General features: G+C 53.4%; 3 non-coding genes across 3 annotated transcripts; all 3 read right to left on the bottom strand.

The window, feature by feature from the left end:
* Positions 1-3,239: 3,239 nt before the first annotated feature.
* On the bottom strand, positions 3,240-3,326 carry TRNAS-GCU (transfer RNA serine (anticodon GCU)). The gene has a single exon. It is a non-coding gene; the product is annotated as a tRNA-Ser (tRNA).
* A 10,222-nt stretch (positions 3,327-13,548) lies between these two features.
* TRNAR-UCU (transfer RNA arginine (anticodon UCU)) lies at positions 13,549-13,621 on the bottom strand. Its single transcript has one exon. It is a non-coding gene; the product is annotated as a tRNA-Arg (tRNA).
* A 4,089-nt stretch (positions 13,622-17,710) lies between these two features.
* Positions 17,711-17,784, bottom strand: TRNAT-UGU (transfer RNA threonine (anticodon UGU)). The gene has a single exon. It is a non-coding gene; the product is annotated as a tRNA-Thr (tRNA).
* Between the last annotated feature and the right edge of the window lie 1,134 nt (positions 17,785-18,918).

Below are 18,918 nucleotides of genomic sequence, written 5' to 3'. Positions count from 1 at the left end.
CCTGGTCCTCTGGAGCAAGATCCCCGGTGATCTCCAGGACACTGTTATTGGTCACCCTGAAGATCTGCAGCCTCTTCCACTTCCCCGAGATCTATACCACCATCTTCTCCCGCTCGGCAATGCTTGTTTTGCAAGTCCAGGCACCACCTTGGGCAGAGCCAAGCTGCTCTTGGAAATATTGCTTCACAGGCAGTGCTTAGTTTCATGATCCTTGCACCTCTTTGTGCTCCTGACTCGTGTTCCTCTTTAGGCTGCTGCTTGTGGTGCAAAAACTGCAGCCAGGACTGCCGGGCAGCTTGGCAGCGGGCTTGCAGAACAGCAACCACCCAACGTACCCTGTCCAGTGCCTGTATGAGTGTGCATGCACACAGGCGCAAGCTGGTACTTAGTTCTTGTTAGGATGGTGATTTCTTCCAGCTCCTGCATTCCTTCCTAATGCTTGCTTTTTCTCGCCTTTTTTGCAATCTGCTCTTTCTCACCCTTTTCCCTTGTTGAGCTGAGCTGAATCAAGTTAGAGATTGAACTAGGCACTGTTTACTTAGGGCTTTAAATGGTTAATCGTCTGTTTAGTTGTTTAACTGTTTGTTTCATTGTGAAGTAGAGGAACTGAAACCAAACGGAAAGGAAACCAATGGGTGCATAAAGAAGGCTTTTGAGACCTGTGACTAAAGATGGTCGGGGTGAAGTAGGGACAGTCGGGGTGAACTGGGGTGCCAACCTCATGTGGGGGCAGAGTGGACAGGTTCCTCAGGCCTAGGCAATTCCATGTAAATGCGGGGGTGAAACTGTGGGCGGGGCAGAAGGAAACTGGGCGTGGTTAATGGTAATGAGGGTGAACTGAGAAGTATAAATGTACGAAAGCAATGCTCTTCTGCAGGGCGTGTGCGCTGGCTGCACCCGTCTGAAGTTGTCTCTGCTCTAATAAAGCAGTTGAGCACGGCGTGTGCTTGGGTTTTCCCCTGCTCTGCTCTGGCTAACGGGTATCAGGATCCCACGGGCAATTGGTTCGTCGGATTCCCTAGTCGTTGGGCCTCACGTGGGGTTGAGGTTTAACACTTCTGTCTGCTGGTGTCGCAGCATGGAGATCTGGTCTGTCCACACTGTCTATTGGGAGTCTGAAAATGACACTGGCTTTCCAAAAAAATTGGATTGTGGGGTTGTTTCTTTGGGGTATTTTTGAGTTTTACCTGAGCTGGGGCTCTTGTTACGCCTCCCACCATGTACTGCAGGAACGATCCTACAGAGCACAGTGCCTGGCAGCGGTAGAGAATGAGCATGGGAAGCCTTTGCATAATATTGAGTGTATGCTTCAGAGGAAATGACTCTCCATGCGGAAGCCAAAACTCATAATAAAACACAAGCCAGATGTTTGGCTACTATATGGGTGATCTTACTTAGAGGGACAAAGCTGTAGGAGACAGTCCAGCTTGGAGCAGCATCTTGCTTAGCCCTGTTGTTAACAGGACAGGAGCATGTGTTCACAAGAACTGTTCATAACCACATCGCTATCCAAGGGACCGGGATGGTGGACTGCTGGAGCCCCATTTCTGGGTACTAAACTGAAGGCTGCATTAGAGCTGCCATAACCTTGAGCCCTGCCAGAAGAGAAGGGCAGTGCCTGGGCGTGTTGTTCATCATGTAAAAACATGCCAAGGACAGCTCCCGCCCCTGAGTCTTGCTGTGCCATGAGTGCACAGGCCCACAGTGGGGAAAGCTGGAGTCTTGCTGCATCCAGGGATCTCTGGAAAACTGTGCCTTAGACACAGAGCTGCTCCCTAGTGCACCACATTGCATGTGGCGTATCCCTCCAGGGTCCGGCCTGTGCTCCATCTGGGGCAGACGCCTAGTGAGCAGTCCCTTGCCTCTTTCAGGATCTTGCAGACTGTCACTGTGCTTGGTCCTGGCTGTGCAGGGCGGAGGAACGATGACTGCACGACCCCTCTCGCCTCGCCCAAGCTGGGAACAGCCGGGGTCTGGCACTACATTGGCAGCAGCCTCCGAGATGCTGCGTTGGCTCTATGCTGCTGGGTTTTGTGAAACCAGGTCCTTGCACTGCAAGCTCCTGTAGGGTAGGAACTATCTCTGCTCTGCATTTATATATCTAGGGCAATAGTGTCCTGGTCGGTGACTGCAGCTTTCAAGTAATACCCGGTGCAGATGAAGGAGGATGCTAGTGGTGTGAGACTTGCATATCACCCCCAGTGAACTCCTTGAGGGGAGTCTCTATATTTAGCAACTCCAACTTGGACATCAGTGTTGTGAAGTGTGGCAGCAGGGAAGTCTGCATCTCAAAAGTGGCCTCAAGTGTTTCGCAGCACAGTCAAAGTCGGTGCAAGGGAAACATCTAGCTGTTCCTTTGCATCAGCCAGGGAGTTGTCTACAGGCTAACACTGAGCTGCAGTTAGTTATAAGCACACAAAACAGAAAGCTGGCTGAGGTTCCTTTGAACCGTGTCCCTAAATGCATCCTTGGGCAATACAGTGCATCCCTGTGAGCTTTGCTGTTCTTAAAAAGGCTTGGAGGTAGTTGGGAAATATTGGCCTCCTTGCATTGGATCCAAAGGCATTGCCCACGCCATTGAGGTGGGGTGGGGCAGGACCCCAAACGATCAATGAGCAATGGCCCCACACTCCCATGTTTTCCTCCTGTTCCCCATGTACCTAAAGAAGGACTTCTGGTTGTCCGTGATTTCTGTTGCTAATGTAAGTTTGGTCGCCACTTTAGCCTTTCTTATCTGTTCCCTACATATGCAGCCATCCTTGTTAAATGTTCTCGGATTAAAACAAATGCAAATTCTTCCATGTGCAGGCTGCTTGTCTCGCGCTGTCTCTGTGATTTGGAAATGCATGCATGCATCTCCTTTTCCATCATCTGGATGCAGTACTCCAACTGCGGCGTGCCCAGCGCCGCATAGAGGGGAAGGATCACCTCCCTGGACCTGCTTGTGATGCATCTGTAGATGCACAACAAGGTGCGGTTAGCCTTGCTGGCCACTTCCTCGCATTGGTGGCTCATGTCTGTCCTGGAGTCAACGATGACTCCAAGATCCTTTTCCGCAACCATGTTGGCAAGAGTGGTGATTCCCAGCCTATAGGTGTGCTGCTGGCTCATTTGCCCTGCACTTGTCTGTGTTGAATCCCAGCCTAGTCTCATGCACCCACCTCTGCAACCTTTCCAGAGCTAGCTGGATCCTGTTCCTCCCCTCCAGCGTGCCCACCTCGCTCCACAAAAGTGCCGTACGGCAAGGATGGGATTCGAACCCATGCATGCAGAACACAATGGATTAGCAGTCCATCGCCTTAACCACTCGGCCACCTTGTTATGCCTGGTACAATTCCTACCACAAAAAAAAAATCTTTCTTAATACCAAAAAACCGCACCCGTGCTGGAAGGTCTTGGGCCATTCCTGCAGTATTGAAATGGCTGAGTCAGATGCTGGATCATGAGAAGGGTTGGCCCTCACCAAACCACTGGGCATCAAAATGTTGGGGGCGGGGGTGGAAAGAACAGGTGCAGTCAGTGCTTTAATGTTATTCGTGTATGTGGCCCCTCTTATTCCCTTATTGCTCCTTTGAGACTAGGCTTTGGATTTAGCACCAATGGATCCCCCTGCAGCGATTCATGGTGCAATTGTTTGTCTCTCTTCTCTTTCTTCCTCAGGGCGCACTGGACAGGTGCTCTCAAATCCAGCCCAAGCTGATCTTCTCGGGTGAAGCTGTCGTTTACAACGGCAAAGCGCATAACCGCGCGGGGAAACTACCGAGCGTGGTCAAAGATATTTCACTACGTCGCACGTGAACTCTCGCGGAGCTTGTTAGAAACCTGAAGGGTAAAACACGAGGAAATGGAGTCCAGATTCGGCAACATTACTGAACCCTGAAGATCACAGTCCACTTGAGACCTAAGTACCTGCGCAGAGGGATCTCGCAGGGTTTGGGGCGCAGGCTTGGAGCCCAGCGTAGAGCTGGCCTCTGGGTCCCCCCACATCTTCCTGGACTCATGTCCTCTCCACGCGAAGAAGGAGAAGGGAACTCGCTGGGGGAGGAACATGTTATATGTGTTTCTACTGGCCCGGCAGGTGAAGAGAGATGTTCATTTGGCCAAAATCCACTCTTGCTTATACCCAGGAAGCCTGAGGCTGTCTGGGCTTGTGTGGGCTCACCGGACAGCAAACCATGGCCCGTTGGAGAGAAGATGATTCATAGATTGTAGTCGGAAGGGACCACAATGGATCATCGTGTCCGCCCCCCTGCCCCGGCAGGAAAGAGGGCCAAGGTCAGATGACCCCAGCCAGGTGACTATCTAGCCTCCTCTTGAAGACCTCCAAGCTAGGTGACAGCACCACCTCTCTTGGGAGCCCATTCCAGATCCTGGCCGCACTTACTGTGAAACATTTCTTCCTGATATCTAACCTAAATCCACTCTCAACTAGTTTACACCTGTTATTCCTAGTCACTCCCTGGGGCGCCTTAGGAAACAGCGCTTCCCCTATTCCCCGTTGACATCCACTAATAAATGTATAGGCGGCCACAAGATCTCCCCTCAGCCATCTCTTGTGAAGGCTGAAGAGATTCAGCTCTCTCAACCTCCCCTCATAGGGTCTATCATGAAGGCCACTAATCATGCGAGCGGCCCTCCTCTGGACCTCTCCAGATTCCCCGCATCCCTCTTGAAGTGCGGCGCCCAAATCTGGACGCAGTACTCCAAGTGCGGCCTGAGCAGTGCCGCATAGAGGGGGAGCATCGCCTCCCTTGAGCTATTAGTCATGCTGCTGCTAATGCACGACAGGGTGCGATTGGCCTTGTGGATGGCCTCGTTACACTGCCGGCTCCTGTTCATCTTGGAGTCAATTATGGCTCCAACATCCCTCTCTGCCTCCGAGCTGCTGAGAAGGACGCTCCCCAACCTATAGGTGTGCTGGGGCTCCTCCTTCCCAGGTGGAGTACCTTGCATTTATCTTTATTAAAATTGCATCCTATTTCTCTCTGCCCTTTGATCCAACCTGTCCAGGTCGGCCTGAATCTGCTCCCTGCCCTCCAGTGTACTAACTTTCCCCTATAACTTGGTATCATCAGCCAACTTGGAGAGAGTGCTCTCCACACCCTCGTCCAAATCGCTGATGAAGATATTAAATAATACCGGTCCGACGACTGAACCCTGCAGGACCCCAGTGCCCACCTCCCTCCAGGCCGAGAAGGACCCATCCACCACCACTCTGGGTGCGGTCCATAGCCGTAGTTTCCTGGTGTAAGCGTCCTTCATATGGAGGCAAAGTTTGGGGAGCACTTCCTGAGGTCAAAGATTTAAACACTGTCAGCCCAACAAGCCTCATCCCACAATGTTTCCGAGGTTGTTGGGGAAGTCTGCGCAAGACCCTTCCAGCTCTGCACAAGTTCGGCAGAAATGCCAGTGTTTCCTCGGAGGTGATTGTAACTCGTGCTGCCTACGGTGGTCTGTATGGAAAGGCTGATGTTTGAAACTTGCCATCTGGCCTGGTTTTACTTCTCCCCAGGGATGCTCGGGTTCAAAAAAAGAGCCATTTGCTTTAAGAAAGTACGAAATATCAGGAAATGACCTGTGAGCCTGGACTGGAAAACTCTTCCTTGTGCATACTCGAATGTACGCTTGTCTCTCTTGCACCCCAAATGTCTCTGTGTGACGTTTCGGAGGGAAGGGTGGTGACGGACATCTCGGGGAAATGGCTACAATAATTTACAGCCTTTTACCACCCGTGGGGGATAATGAGGGCCCTGAGTGCGCGTGTCCTCTCTGCCCCTTGGTGGGAAGGACACGAGGACTTGCACAGAGGTGACCCCTTTGGTCCCCCCTGCTCCGAAACCCCTCCTGTCCATCACCAACAGGGGCTCATCCACGCGGTATCGTGCTCTTCACGGGAGCCGTCTTGGGTAGGGAATCCCCCCGGGCGGCAGAAAATGGAAGACATTCCCAAGCCGCGCAGGGATCAGAGGGTCAGGCTGGAGCAAAAGGGCCAGCGGGGTGAACGCGGGTGCATGATAAAACACTGCGGGGTGAGACCTGCCGCGCGCAGGGCAGAGAAATCCCATTACTGGGGAGAGTTGTTCCTTCCTGGTGCCTGTCCAGGCAGCTGCTCAGCTTGCTGCCAAGTGCCCCCCGCCCCAAGATCCCCCAAACTCCTGGGGCTTTCTAAGCCGCGCCCAAGATCCTCCTAACTCCTGGGGCTTTCTAAGCCTCGCCAGGGGAAAGGCCAGACTGGGAATGGGATGACAAGGTGTGTGGGGAGCAGAGTGCCCACTTGGTGTTCCCACTGTCATGCTCCACCACAACCTCTTGTGAAGTGAATACTTTTTGAGGTAGGATGTCTGTTATGTGTGCTGGCCTGGTGTGGGCGCTAACATTTCCCCACTTGCCTGGAGCCCAGAGCCCCCAAAACACACGTGCCCAGTGCACAAAATTGCCCAATTTTTACCATTTGACAGTCTGGCTCCTAGTGAAGTCAGCAGAAGGACAATCAGTGGTTCAGCCCTGATTTACACAAGTAACTCATGACAAGGCCAGGATTTGAACCCACACATACAGAGCCCAAGGGATTAATAGCCCGTTGCCTTAAGCACTCCGCCACCTTGTCATTAGGTCCTGGAAGCTAATTTTTACCCAGAAGCCAGCCAAAGGTTAGTTGAAGTTTGGTGACTAATTAAAAATATGAGAGATGATGAAATGACAGCAAAACTATATTCAATTACTGTTGATTGCTGTAGGCTTTTAAAGCAGCTTGATTATCCTATTGATCTCTGTCTAGTCATTGATAGAAAACGTTTTCTTTTTTTTACTTTAACTTTATAACTTAAATTAGTCGAAGGTGCGACTTGTGTTGAGTTGATACATTTCCTCTGCGTGCCTCTTGTGTCTTGTACTGAAACAACACATGTAAATCATTTGAATGAAGCCAAACCTTTGAAAAGACTTAAACTGTATTGTTTTGCAGGCAGAAAGATTGTTGGGTTTTTTTGGCCTTTGGGAAGCAAAGCTGTGCTGTATTGCATGGTGATCCTGCAGTGAGGTGTATGAAAGAGAAACGTATGGAGGCTTTTCCCCTAATTTTTAAAAGAAATGATCCAGTCATTCCTATTCCTCATCATAGAAACATTGGCCTTCAGTCTTATCTTTCTGGTGCGTATTTCATGCGTTTGTGGTTACTCCTGCATTTCATGCAAAGGAGAGGAGACGCAAGCTCTACCGAGAGGTAACACAGTCACCGGTTACCTAAGGACTTTGGAAAGCTGAGCTTCGTTCCAGCCTCTGCCACAGCCTGCCCTGCTGACCTTGGGCACATCCTTTTGTCCCTCTGTGCCTCAGTCCTCTGACCGTGAGTGGGAATGCTCCTTCTCTACCTCATGGGGAAGCTGTGAAGATACATCCACCGTAGGCTCTCAGGCACGTGGGTGCAACGGTAATGGGAGTCAGATGAGCTCCTAACATACAAAAGATAAAATGTTAATCCTTCTGTCCCCAGACTTCTGATTAAACTGAGTTTTTCCAAGTTCGTAGTCAATGGCTGGACTCCTCATTTTAAATGTCATTCCAGTGTCCAAGCTCTGTGTTAGTCAAGTATAAACTGGAATGAAAAAACCAAAACAGCTGAGTTTGAACCAGTGGGCTGTAGTCCTGCTACAGGTGTCCAACCGAGATGCTCCTTTGAGATTCAATTCTTGCAAAGCCCGTCCTGCACTTACATACTCCGGTAGTCTCAGTAAGCCTGTGACACTAGTTTTCCATGACGTGGATTTGAATTCTGCTTTTAAGCTCCAGCTGGATGAACACCGCATGTCGGCAGAGGGCAGCCCTGTGACACCTCGGGGCACGGCAGCAGTGCAGGTAAAATCGAGTCATGGCTCCTGCGGGAAGCTGAGGGAGGATCAGGACTGAGAGATTGGGGAGAGAGTGGCCCTCCTGTGAGAAATGTGCCCCCACCGGTAATTGGGTGTTTCTGTCTTTGATAGATGTCCGGTGTGCGTTCGTTCTGGTGCGCAGTTGTTGTTTGGTCTCCCCACGTATTTTCCATCAAGGCATTTGGTGGATTGGATGAGGTATATCACATTTCTGGAGGTGCAGCTGTAAGATCCTGGGATGCTGATGGCTCTGTTGTGGGGTGTAGTAATCGTGGGGGCGGTGGAGATGTGGGGGAAGGTTTTGCATTGCTTGTCCTGGCACGGTCTGGACCCTTTTGGTGTGTTCTGGGCTTAAGGAAGTTTGTTTCTGGTGAGGAGGTTGGCGAGGTTCAGTGCTTGTCTGAAGGCTAGGATGGGTGGCTCTGGCAAGATCTTTTTAAGAATAGGGTCTTTTTCTAATATGGGTTGCAATTTTTTGAGGATTTTCTGTACGGGTTCGAGGGAGGGGTGATACGTCATAACCAGCGGTGTGCGATTTGTGGGTGTTTTCCTTCGGTACTGCAGCAGTTCTTCACGTGGTATCTGGGTGGCTCTTTCAAATGTGTGATCTCTCTCTCTGGAGGAGTGTCCTTGCTGGGTGAAAGCCTTTTTAAGATTGGTGAGGTGGCGATCCCGGGTGTGCTCTTCAGTACAGATGCGGTGGGATCTGAGGGCTTGGCTGTATATCACAGGTTTTTTGGTGTGTTTCGGGTGATTGCTGGTTCTGTGCAGATATGTGTGTTGGTCTGTGGGTTTCTTGTATACTGTGGTCTGTATTTTACCCTTCTGGATACTGACCATCGTGTCTAGAAAGGAGATGCTGGTGCTGCAGTATTGTAGGGAAAGTCGGATGGAGGGATGGTGACTGTTGAATTTCTGGTGGAACTCAATTAGAGATTGCAGGTTTTCAGTCCAAATGATGCAGATGTCATCGATCTATCGGAAGTACAGCAAGGGTTTGATGGTGCAGTTCTTGAGGAAGTCTTCTTCCAGGTGGCTCATAAAAAGGTTGGCATACTGTGGGGCCATTTTAGTGCCCATAGCTGTTCCCATCATCTGGAGGAAATGTTGATTATTAAAAGTGAAATTGTTGCGTGTGAGGATGAAGTGTATAAGCTCAGTGATATCTTTGGGTCTGAGGAAGAAGAGAGGCTCTAGTAATATATCTGATAGAGCGGGAGGTTTCATGTCTTTGCCAGTCTGTCTTTTCCCCTGGGGCTCCCTGTAGGATCGTGTGGGTCTATTCATCGGCCTAGAGTAGGTCTATGGAGGTGTCTGGTTAGTTTTACCTCGTCCTCCCCAAGTGTCAGCGGACATCACATCTTTAACAAGCTGAGCCCCCAACCCCGCGCAAAGAGAAACAGAAGCAAACCCGATCCAAGCCCTGGACAGTATTTGTACACAGATTTTACCTGCTCCAAATTCACGCTGGAGCCCAGATCGCTCGGGCTCTGCTCTTGAGCATATTGGTCAGTCTTAAACAAGCGTACAGCACAGCTCTCCAGTGCGTTCGTAACTGGGACATTCGGTTACAACAGGAACTATCCAGGCAAAAAAAGAGACAGGTGGCAATACAACGGTTGTCAAGTCTCAAGAAAACGAGCAGCTCCCATCCACGCTGCACGTGTACAAAACAGTGTAAAGCAATGACGTGTACAAGTCTACTCTTCTTAACTTTCTGAGAACTACAACGAACACTGGTTTCTTTAGTGTGATACCTGGCATGGTTTTTGCCTGCAGCAGTTATCAGTACCTGCCGGCACACTCGATGTGGCGATGCGGAGTACTCCAGATAAATGTCCGTCTGCCCAAAGTGATCTTGATTTTGTTTTTATGTTCTTCAGTCTTGAGAACAGCTGCTCCCAGCAATACGTGCTGCCAAACAGGGCAATGAACCGAAGTGCGTGACTCTAGATCTGGGAAAGAGTGCCACGTAACACATTGACTATAACATGTCAGTAGGTCCTGTTTGGCAAAAGCTCTCCTCAAGGCACTGTTATTTGGGATGTCAATTAGTGCCATTTGGATCGTGCCAGGAGCATCGGTGGCATCCGCTCCAAATGCATCTGCAAACAGGTCCAGCTCGTCGCTGCGTTCCCTGAAATCTGCACGTCTTTGTTTGACTTCGTCCAGCGGACGGCCGATCGGTGCAGAAAACTTGTCATGGGTCACAGTCCCAGCACATCCCATTAACGGTATTGTGAGATGGGTGACATTCTTCTTATTCAACTGTTTCTGAAACAACTGCAGCTTGTGAATGAAGGCTTGGACGTGTGGATTGACTGTTTATCAGTAAATCTGCCCAGGCCATCTTTCACAAATTCTCCATCGGACAGTGGTTTCCCTCTCTTCGCTATTGCCTCGGATATCAGGAGACGGATCGTGGTCGCTGCCTCCGACTTCTGCCTCGCAGCTCTGAAAGCAGACGGCTGCCCGGTCATGCTCCGTGTTAGAGACTTCACCCGAGCAAGTCTACTGCGCCCCACCGCGCTGCCACATTTCTTTGTGTGTTTTGTAGAATAACGGCGCTCCACGTTGTACTCCTTGCCGACAGCCACTTTCTCTTGGCAAATCAGACACAGGATGTTCCCGTTTTGTTCAACAACACAAAAATCAGCGGTCCAACTATCCCTGAAAACTCGACATTCTGCATCAATTTTCGTTTCCTCTGATTCGCCATTTTTCGAGCGTAGCGTAGGCCCTGTGGCTAATAGAGCCAAACTTAATTTTAGTCATAGAAAAACGAGTTTGGCAGAGACAGGTGAAGTTAAAAACAACTCACCAATTCAAAATTGCCATTTTATTACGATGTAATGATACTGTGGTGTCGACATGGACCCCCACCCATCAGGTATAGTCATAATATGTACGGCACAGCCTGACACGTGCAGGTGCTGCCATCATATGCCAAGTGCACCTCAAATGCCGATGGGGAGTCAGGGCAGGACTAGGACTTTTGTCTCCTGGGGCCAGTCCCGGTGTCTCTGTGTCATGGCTGGGGCAGCCCAGCCATTACTGGGTTTGGGTCCCACATGGGCAGCGCTGTCAGCTAGCCCCACAGGCCAGTCAGTTATTATAACCCAAGACAAAGACCCCTTTACACCCTCTGTCCTGGGCTGGCCAGAGAGACCCTGCCTGTGCAGCCCTACTGCCAGGTTCATGGTAGCTGCTGGTGGGCAGGGGCAGGCGGGGAGGGACCCACTCTGCATCCAGCCAGCCCCTGCCCCAGAGACCGAAGGGGAGAAATAAATGGCTTCATATCCCCATCCCTCTGCACTGGAGCCCCTCGCCTGTACGGCCCCGCTCACCGTGGTGCCTGGCCGCCCGCGGGGGAGATGAGCCCGGCCCCGAGGGGTGAGCAGCTCCCCCACCCGCCTGTCCCCAGCGAGGGACCTCGGGCCGGGGAAAATGGCTTGGCGGCCCGCGGGCCATATGATGGACAAGCCAGATATATAGAATATATCTAATGTGTGTGTGACTGACGCTGCATCAATAAAGTTGCACTGTGTATTTGGTCTGTAATTAGCAGGTAATTCTTATACCTTGCAATGGCTGTAATTTGGGATAAGTATGTGCTCTCCACCTAAGGTGGAGTCTCCATCTCTTGACATCTTCAAATCAGGATGGGATGTCTTTCTGGTAAACGTGCTTTAGTGAAACACAGGCGACTGAATTCGAGATAGGAGCGTCTGCTCGGGACAGCAGCCAAGGGAAGATGCCCCAAGTGGCGCTGCCCCGCACTTCGGCTGCCCGGGGCACGCGCAGAAAGGAGTTTTCAGTTTTGCCTCAGTGACACTCCAATGCTGTGAGGGGTTTGGGGAAAGGTCAGGATGGGATGGCAGTCCCTCTACCCATTCCCTCTCTTCTCCTCTCCAACACTCACATTGATGCTTCCTCCTGGTGACCACGTGCAGAACGATGATCCCAGGGACCAGGACTGCCAGCACCCCCAGCAGGACAAGCCCCTTGGTGCTGCAGTAGGACAGCGATGGGCACCTGGATAGCTCAATACACGTGTAGGAGTTAGGTCAGCTTGGAAACAAAAACCATGGAGGCAGCTGGAGCTCAGGCTCCAAAGCACTTGGCTCAGGCCGGGCCAGGGGCAGCACGGGGACTCCCAGGTGCTCAGTCATCAAATCCCTGCCTACGCTGCTGCTGTGTTCGGGGTCTGTAGGGCACACCCAGTGCGCGTGCGGCTGACACGAGCAGCACTGAGGTCAGGACGGAGCACAGCACCCAGCACCCGCTAGGCAGCCGCAAGTGCAGGACGCGTGGGAACAGCAGGCTGGAAAGCAAAGAGTGTCCTTCTGCAGCCCAGCGATGTGGGCGCTCTGGGGGCTCCCTGCTAAGAGCAGCATTTCCACACTGTGTAATGGAAACAGTCCTGGCCTGACAGCCCGTGTGAGCCAGAAAGAGGCCCTGGCAGGCCCTCAGCATGACGACACTGGGCTGAAATCCCTACAGGTGCAGAGGGATGCCCACGGAGGTGGTGGAGGCGGTCAATGCTGGTCATGAGGAGGATGGAGAGAGAACTGGAGGGCAGCAAGCAGCAAGGGGGAGATTAAGATTATTTTGAAAAACAAATTAATTTTGTCACAATCTTTTCATGATTCATGTTTGCTTGCTTGCTTGAACCCTGGCTGCCTGGCACCTTGAATGGTGCATATCCTGGTGCAGGGCAGGGCCACTCAGCTCGGCTGTGTCTGATGCAGCTCCCAAACTCAGACGCTCCAAACAAGCTAAGGGTGCAGCAGAGGATTGTAGCCAGGACAAGCAGGGTCTGTAATGCCTCCTGACAAGTGCCCTGCCAAACGCACCCACCTGAGGCTTGTACAAAAAGGATGTGGCCAAGTTGGAGAGAGTAAATGGCTGTGGGACTTGGGGGCAGGATTTGTAAGGAGAGGCTAAGGGAACTGGGTGTATTGAGTTTGGAAAAGAGAAGACTGAGAAGGGATTTGATAGCAGCCTTTACCTACATGGTACGGTTAAGGGCTTGCAGACCAAGCCCTACGAGAAGAGACTAGGGCACCTGGACCTTTTCAGCCTCCGCAAGAGAAGGTTGAGAGGCGACCTTGTGGCTGCCTATAAGTTCATCACGGGGGCACAGAAGGGAATTGGTGAGGCTTTACTCACCAAGGCGCCCCCAGGGGTTACAAGAAATAATGGCCACAAGCTAGCAGAGAGCAGATTTAGACTGGACATTAGGAAGAACTTCACAGTTGGAGTGGCCAAGGTCTGGAACAGGCTCCCAAGGGAGGTGGTGCTCTCCCCTCCCCTGGGGGTCTTCAAGAGGAGGTTGGATAAGCATCTAGCTGGGGTCATCTAGACCCAGCACTCTTTCCTGCCTATGCAGGGGGTCGGACTCGATCATCTCTTGAGGTCCCTTCTGACCCTGACATCTATGAGTCTATACCTGCAGGGTGGTTTCAAGGAGCACAAAGCTGGACTGCTCTCAGTGGCCACAGATGAAAGAAGAAGGCACAATAGGCTTAAAGTTGAGCAAGGGAGGGTTAAGTTGGATGTTAGTAAAACCTCCCTCCTTATGAGGGTGGTGAAGCACTGGAACTGGTTACTTAGAAGAGGCCTGTGAACATATGTTCACTGCCTTCTCATCTGCACCTTGTTTAAAGATTAACAAGATCACCCCAGGAGGGACTTGAACCCACAATCCCTGGCTTAGAAGGCCAGTGCCTTATCCATTGGGCCACTGGGGTTTCTTGGTGTCTTTTTTCCCCAAGGATGGGCTTCCCTGCCTGCGCCCATGTGTTCTCAAAACAACGGTGGACAATGAATGCTTTTCTTCTGGCACTGCATAAGGACTGCCATTTACTGGGTGAGACCACAGATCCCGCATCCAGCCTCCTGTGGCACACGGTGCTAGACAGCGGATGCTGAAAGGCAGAGCAAACCGGGTCAGACCAGGGTATTTTGCAGAGTTCCTCTTCCACTTGCAGCCTCCAGTGTTTAGGGTCTAGGACGCTGCGATTCAGAGGCTGTCTGCTCTAGAAGCAGCTCCTGGGTGGCACCATGCTGTGCTGGACGGCAACGCGCTTCTCTTCAACCCCAGAAGCCAGGTTCCTCTCCTGCTCGCTGGCCACCTGCACCTGCTCGCCCACCTCTGCTGCTCACATGCCTCCCTCTCCTGCTCCTGCCACCGGGTGCCAAGCCGGCAGGTTGGCCAGCCACTCCTCCATGACGGTGCCCAGCTGCCCAGCAGGAGGGTGCTGTCCTACGCCTGGTGCTGGTGGAGACGGTGCATTCAGAGGGTCTGGTCATCGGGGCACCATTCCTCATGCTGCATCCCTGGTGGCAGCTGGTGCCTCTCCCCCATGCACAGCTGCTGGACCTGCAGAGCGAGGACACTGTGGACACTTGTACATGTGTCACTATGGCGGTGTTGTTCTTGTACCATGATGTAGTACTTCCTTCTGCAAGTGTTACATCATGGCGCAGTAACAGCCCGTAGTATGCCATTACATGTGGCACAGTGTTATTTTTAGCAGAGTGCTATACCAGGGGAGCACGTCGCTGTGGTGACATGCTGTTGGTTATGTGCAGACACCTGCAGACGCTACATCACTGTAGTGTGTTTCTACGGCAACCTAGCACCACATGTAGACATGCCCTGTAACAGGGGACTGTAAGGGGTTGCAGTGGAAAGGACTGTGACGTGAAGGTCAACACGATTTGTGGGCAAAGGGGAAAGGGGCCAGAGGGAAGAGCTGCTTCCCGAGGGTCCCGGGCTGAGGAAGGTCAGGCCTCTCCTTGTGGGACTGCTCCAGGGAAAGGAGAGGCCAGGTTCAAAGCTTGGCCAGTTAGAGGAAGGGCATCCCTCATTGCCTGAGAAGGCAGGGAGGAGGAGAAGACAGAGCCTCTTTTTGAGAGACTGCAACCTCTCGGAGGTAACGGGCACTAGACCCAGGGACTTGCACCACCCAGCCTTAGATCGGGGTCGTGCGTGTATAGGTGCCCAGGGACCATGGGAAGTTAGCCAGGCAGCCCCTGGCATGGGTGGCCACTGCACAAGCCCTCCATCCCCACTCCCTCCATGGGGCAGGTGGCCCGCTTGGCTCTTGTTGCAGGCAGCCTGCCTTCCTGATCCCCTCCCCAGGCCAGGCCAGGGCTGGCCCTTGGTACCACCTGCCAGGCTTGCCCTCGACCAACTCCTTCCCTTCTCCTCTGCACACCAAGCACTTTGCTCCCATGGAGGCAGGCTCATGCCGCCCGGGGTCAGAGGGACTAGGGCTCCCACTCATCTGGGACACCGAGCCGGTGATGCCCCAGTCCTCTCCCCAGTATGTCTCATCAGAAAGCTGGGATGGGGCATTACCCCCGCTGTGCCCCAAGCGTGCCCCTACTGAGACTTCCCAGGTCATGCCACAAGGAGCTGTTTGAGCACACCGAGGGGTGCCCAACCCTTATGCCCTCCTGCAATGGTGCCCCGGGTGCACATGAGAACCTGTTGCAGGGCTCTGCACTTCAGTGGTGCCCCGGGCAATCCCACACTTCCCCGCCGTGTGCGTCGCTGCCTGGAGGGCTGCTTCTGCCTGTGATACGAGGCCCTGACCCCCGCAGCGGAGGTGGAGATCACCGGTGCCATCAGTGAGTTTCTCTGCACGTGACAGCAGGGGACAGCGAGGCCAGGCAGGGAGAGAAGAAGAGGGGAGGGCGAGGAGAGGAGAGGAGAGGATGGGAAGGGGGCCTGTGTGGGGCCCCTAGAGCCAGGCCTGCAGCCAGGTGTGGGCCTGTGAGGTGGCATGGGCACTGGTGGCCACAGTGCCCCCCACCCCTCGCAGCCATCCTCCACGCGATGGGCTTACCAGCTGGGCATGGCAGGTGGTCCTGGCAGGTGGCCTTGGCGCTTGGTGGCGGGGAGGCGGTCTGGCTGCTTGCGGGGTGCTGGGTGGCAGAGGCCCACCGCCTGCCACACGGCCACTGACCCCCTCCAGGAAGGAGCTGGAGCTGGAGCTGGCCATGGGCGGTGTCCTCCCTGGCCTGTCCTCTGTGCTCTGGCTGTGGGGAAGATGTCAACCCGGGCATCAGCACTGGATGAGGAAGCCAGGGGCAGGGAGGACACGGGACACGGGTGCTGCCGGCCTGAGGGCTCTTGTCTTGGTCTTCTCTGCAGGTCTGGGCTGGTGCGGGGGCTTTGGCAGACCTCCAGTGCTTGAATAGATATGCTGCCCATGGCCTGGGTCCCTGCGAGTGAGGATGCTGGGTGGCTCCTGCATGCAGGGCATGGTGCTGCAAGCTACTCTGGACCATCTCTTGTGCTCAGTGACCACCATTCGCAGCAGCCACGCAGCCTTCACTGCTCAGAGAAGAGCATTGGCCCTCCTGCCCTGGCAGAACTGCCGCTGCACCTCGGCATTGCCCCAAATCACCAGAAGGTCTGTGGTCTCTTCTGCTGCCCAGTTGGGGCCAAGGACCGAGCGTCTCAGGGGCAGGGAAGCTGTCATGTCCACAGGGTCCCTCTGCCAGGGACTTCAGGCAGATGCCCCACGAGGTCCCCACAGCAAGGCCAGGGGCTGGCTCCCGTGCTGGAGCCAGAACGTACCCGCACCACAGGGGCACAATGCCCAGGGGCCAGGGAGCAAGCAGCAGAGCCTCCTTGCTCCAGCCGGGCCTGTGCAGCACTGCTGCTGCCCAGACAGGCCCAGCAAGGAAACCCCCACGAGCTGGAGGCAGGCAGAAGCTGGCCCCAGGGAGCTACAGCCAGGCAGGGGTGGCAGAGAAGCCGTCCTTGCCCCCTGTTTGGAGGGAGTCTCAGCCAGGATGCTCTCGCGAGCATTAAATCTAGTACCTGCTGGTGACTGTACATGAGCCAGGAGGCTGCTCACACGCGCTGTGATTACAGCCAGCCGCCGCATCTCATGTAGCAGTGTCCCCGTGCTTCAAAATGGTGGCAGGGGCACTACAACTAAAGCTTGTTTGACGTATTGAAGTGTGGGGATGCTGATATATGAGACACTCCAGGTGCTTGAATTTGGGTGGCTTTTGGATCCACTTTAATTAAAGCACCTTCCCCCGCACCCTAGAGCGTGTGCAAAAACTCTCTGTATCTTCAGGTATTAGAAAAATGCACATTTCACTAATCAAACGTGCATTAGCCTAGTGCATGGTTTTACGGCCGTGCTTTAATGCACATCAGAAGAATGTAATGCTCATTAAAGCATCTCATGTAGAAGTACCCAGAGGGTCCAAAGGAGTTGCCCAGGCACCAGCAAGACTCAGCCTCTCATTCAGTTTCTCTCTCTCTCGGCCCATTTCTAGATGATTTTTCTCCTCGGTGGTTTCCTACCCATCCTTGATCTGTGACCCATTAAATGCATTTGGAAAGTCCAAATCAAAAACCCTATTTCAGAAAGGATGCCCCTGGAATCTGGATTGCGGCGCTCGGCGCGGCTCCTGGGATCTAGTTTCCTTTCACTTGGGCCTGGCCCAGACAACCAAAGAGGACCTTTAAAACACGAGATGGTCACTTGACAAGAAGAACAGCATTCAGAAACATGCATTTCCTATGATGAATAGGGGTTTATATTGCACAGGCCTGCAGTTGCACATAGAAACAGGGAAGAGATCTCATTTTTTCTGATTTTGCCCCACTCTAAACACTGCACGTATCCTGCAGGAAAACCCATTTCTTGTTCATTAGAGACAGGTTTAGATGCTGTAGCAAGAAGAGGGGTCTACCAAAGTCCCACGAAGTGGGAAGAAGGAGCCAGGAAGCTACATATTGACACCAGGACCAATCCTGCTCCAAAGGTAGGAAACTGGGGCTTTGCAGTGAGCTATGAAGAGGTAGGCACTGCTGGGATTTGAACCCAGGCTCCCCTGTTTACAAGACAGGTGCTTTAACCACCTAAGCCACAGCGCCCATAGAATTAAGGGTTGCGCCCCCCTCCACATCTCACACCAGTGAAGAGCTGGCAGTTGCACACCCGCTCCCAGCAGGTCCCAGCCTTCTCCTTTGTATCAGCGGTTCCCTCCGCACAGACCGCTGCCCAAGATGCACGTTCCTGAATCCAATGTCCGAGGCCCGGGCAGAGTCCGCAGGAGTCCACGCGTGCTCCTGGTGTCATCCTCACGTCTGGTGCAAATGCCAGGGTGGCACTATTCAGTGACTTGATGAGAGACCAAGCGCTGGCTCCAACTTCACAGTAGCTCCAACTTCACAGGAGTGTGTCATCATCACAAAAGGCACCAGTAGCGTCCGCGCATGATTTGATAGTTTGATAAAATGATATGCCTGGTTCAGCAACAAAGGTTCAATCTGGTCATTGAGGCAGCTGCGTGGGTTAATCCTCACTCAAGCAAGCCACTGCAGGCAGCGTGGAGGCTGCAGGAGGCAGTGGATGCAGCAATGCAGAGCCCGGCTCCCCCCACATCTGCTGCCTACCTGCTGGGGGCTTGGCTGGGGGTGAAGCCAGCTCCCCGCTGCTGGGCGTATTCCCGGGGGGCAAGAGGGACCCACACCTCTCAGATCTGTGTGAAACGGGGGTGGGCGCACCGTGGACCTGGGCGTTGGGTTGTGCCCCTGGCTGCAGCTGCGCGGGCAGGGAGTGCATCGCCAGGGCAGCGTGGAGCACGTGATGGCAAGGAGCTTCCCCGTGCTTGTTGGCTGCAGAGGCCCCGGGAGAGGGCAGCAGGAAAGGAGCCTGAACCCGCAGCAGGCAGCTGGCAGCACCCCTGCCCCCTGAGGCCGCACATTGTGGCTCCAAGCCCCACGCACTGCTTGGCTGGGCAGCAGCCCCCGCCCCAGCCCTGCCCAGCTCCCTGCCTCCCTCCCCTGAGGGGCTTCAATCCCTGCCCCCAATTTACCTGCAGAGCTGCTCTCCATGCTGCCCGGGCCATGTGCATGTACATGCACCTAGTGCCCCTGCCTGACCGCCCTCCTCCTGGTCCCCCACCACAACCCTCTTGCGGGCCTGAAGTCTGTCAGCCTGCAGAGAGCTCTTTGCAAACATGCACGATCCATGGGTTTCTCCATTAAAATGAGAAATCCGTGTTT

This window comes from Alligator mississippiensis, chromosome 11 (assembly GCF_030867095.1).
Source record: "Alligator mississippiensis isolate rAllMis1 chromosome 11, rAllMis1, whole genome shotgun sequence".
Taxonomy (NCBI): Eukaryota; Metazoa; Chordata; order Crocodylia; family Alligatoridae; genus Alligator; species Alligator mississippiensis.
The sequence above is the reverse complement of the archived record's forward strand: the minus strand, read 5'-3'. Positions and strand labels throughout refer to the sequence as shown.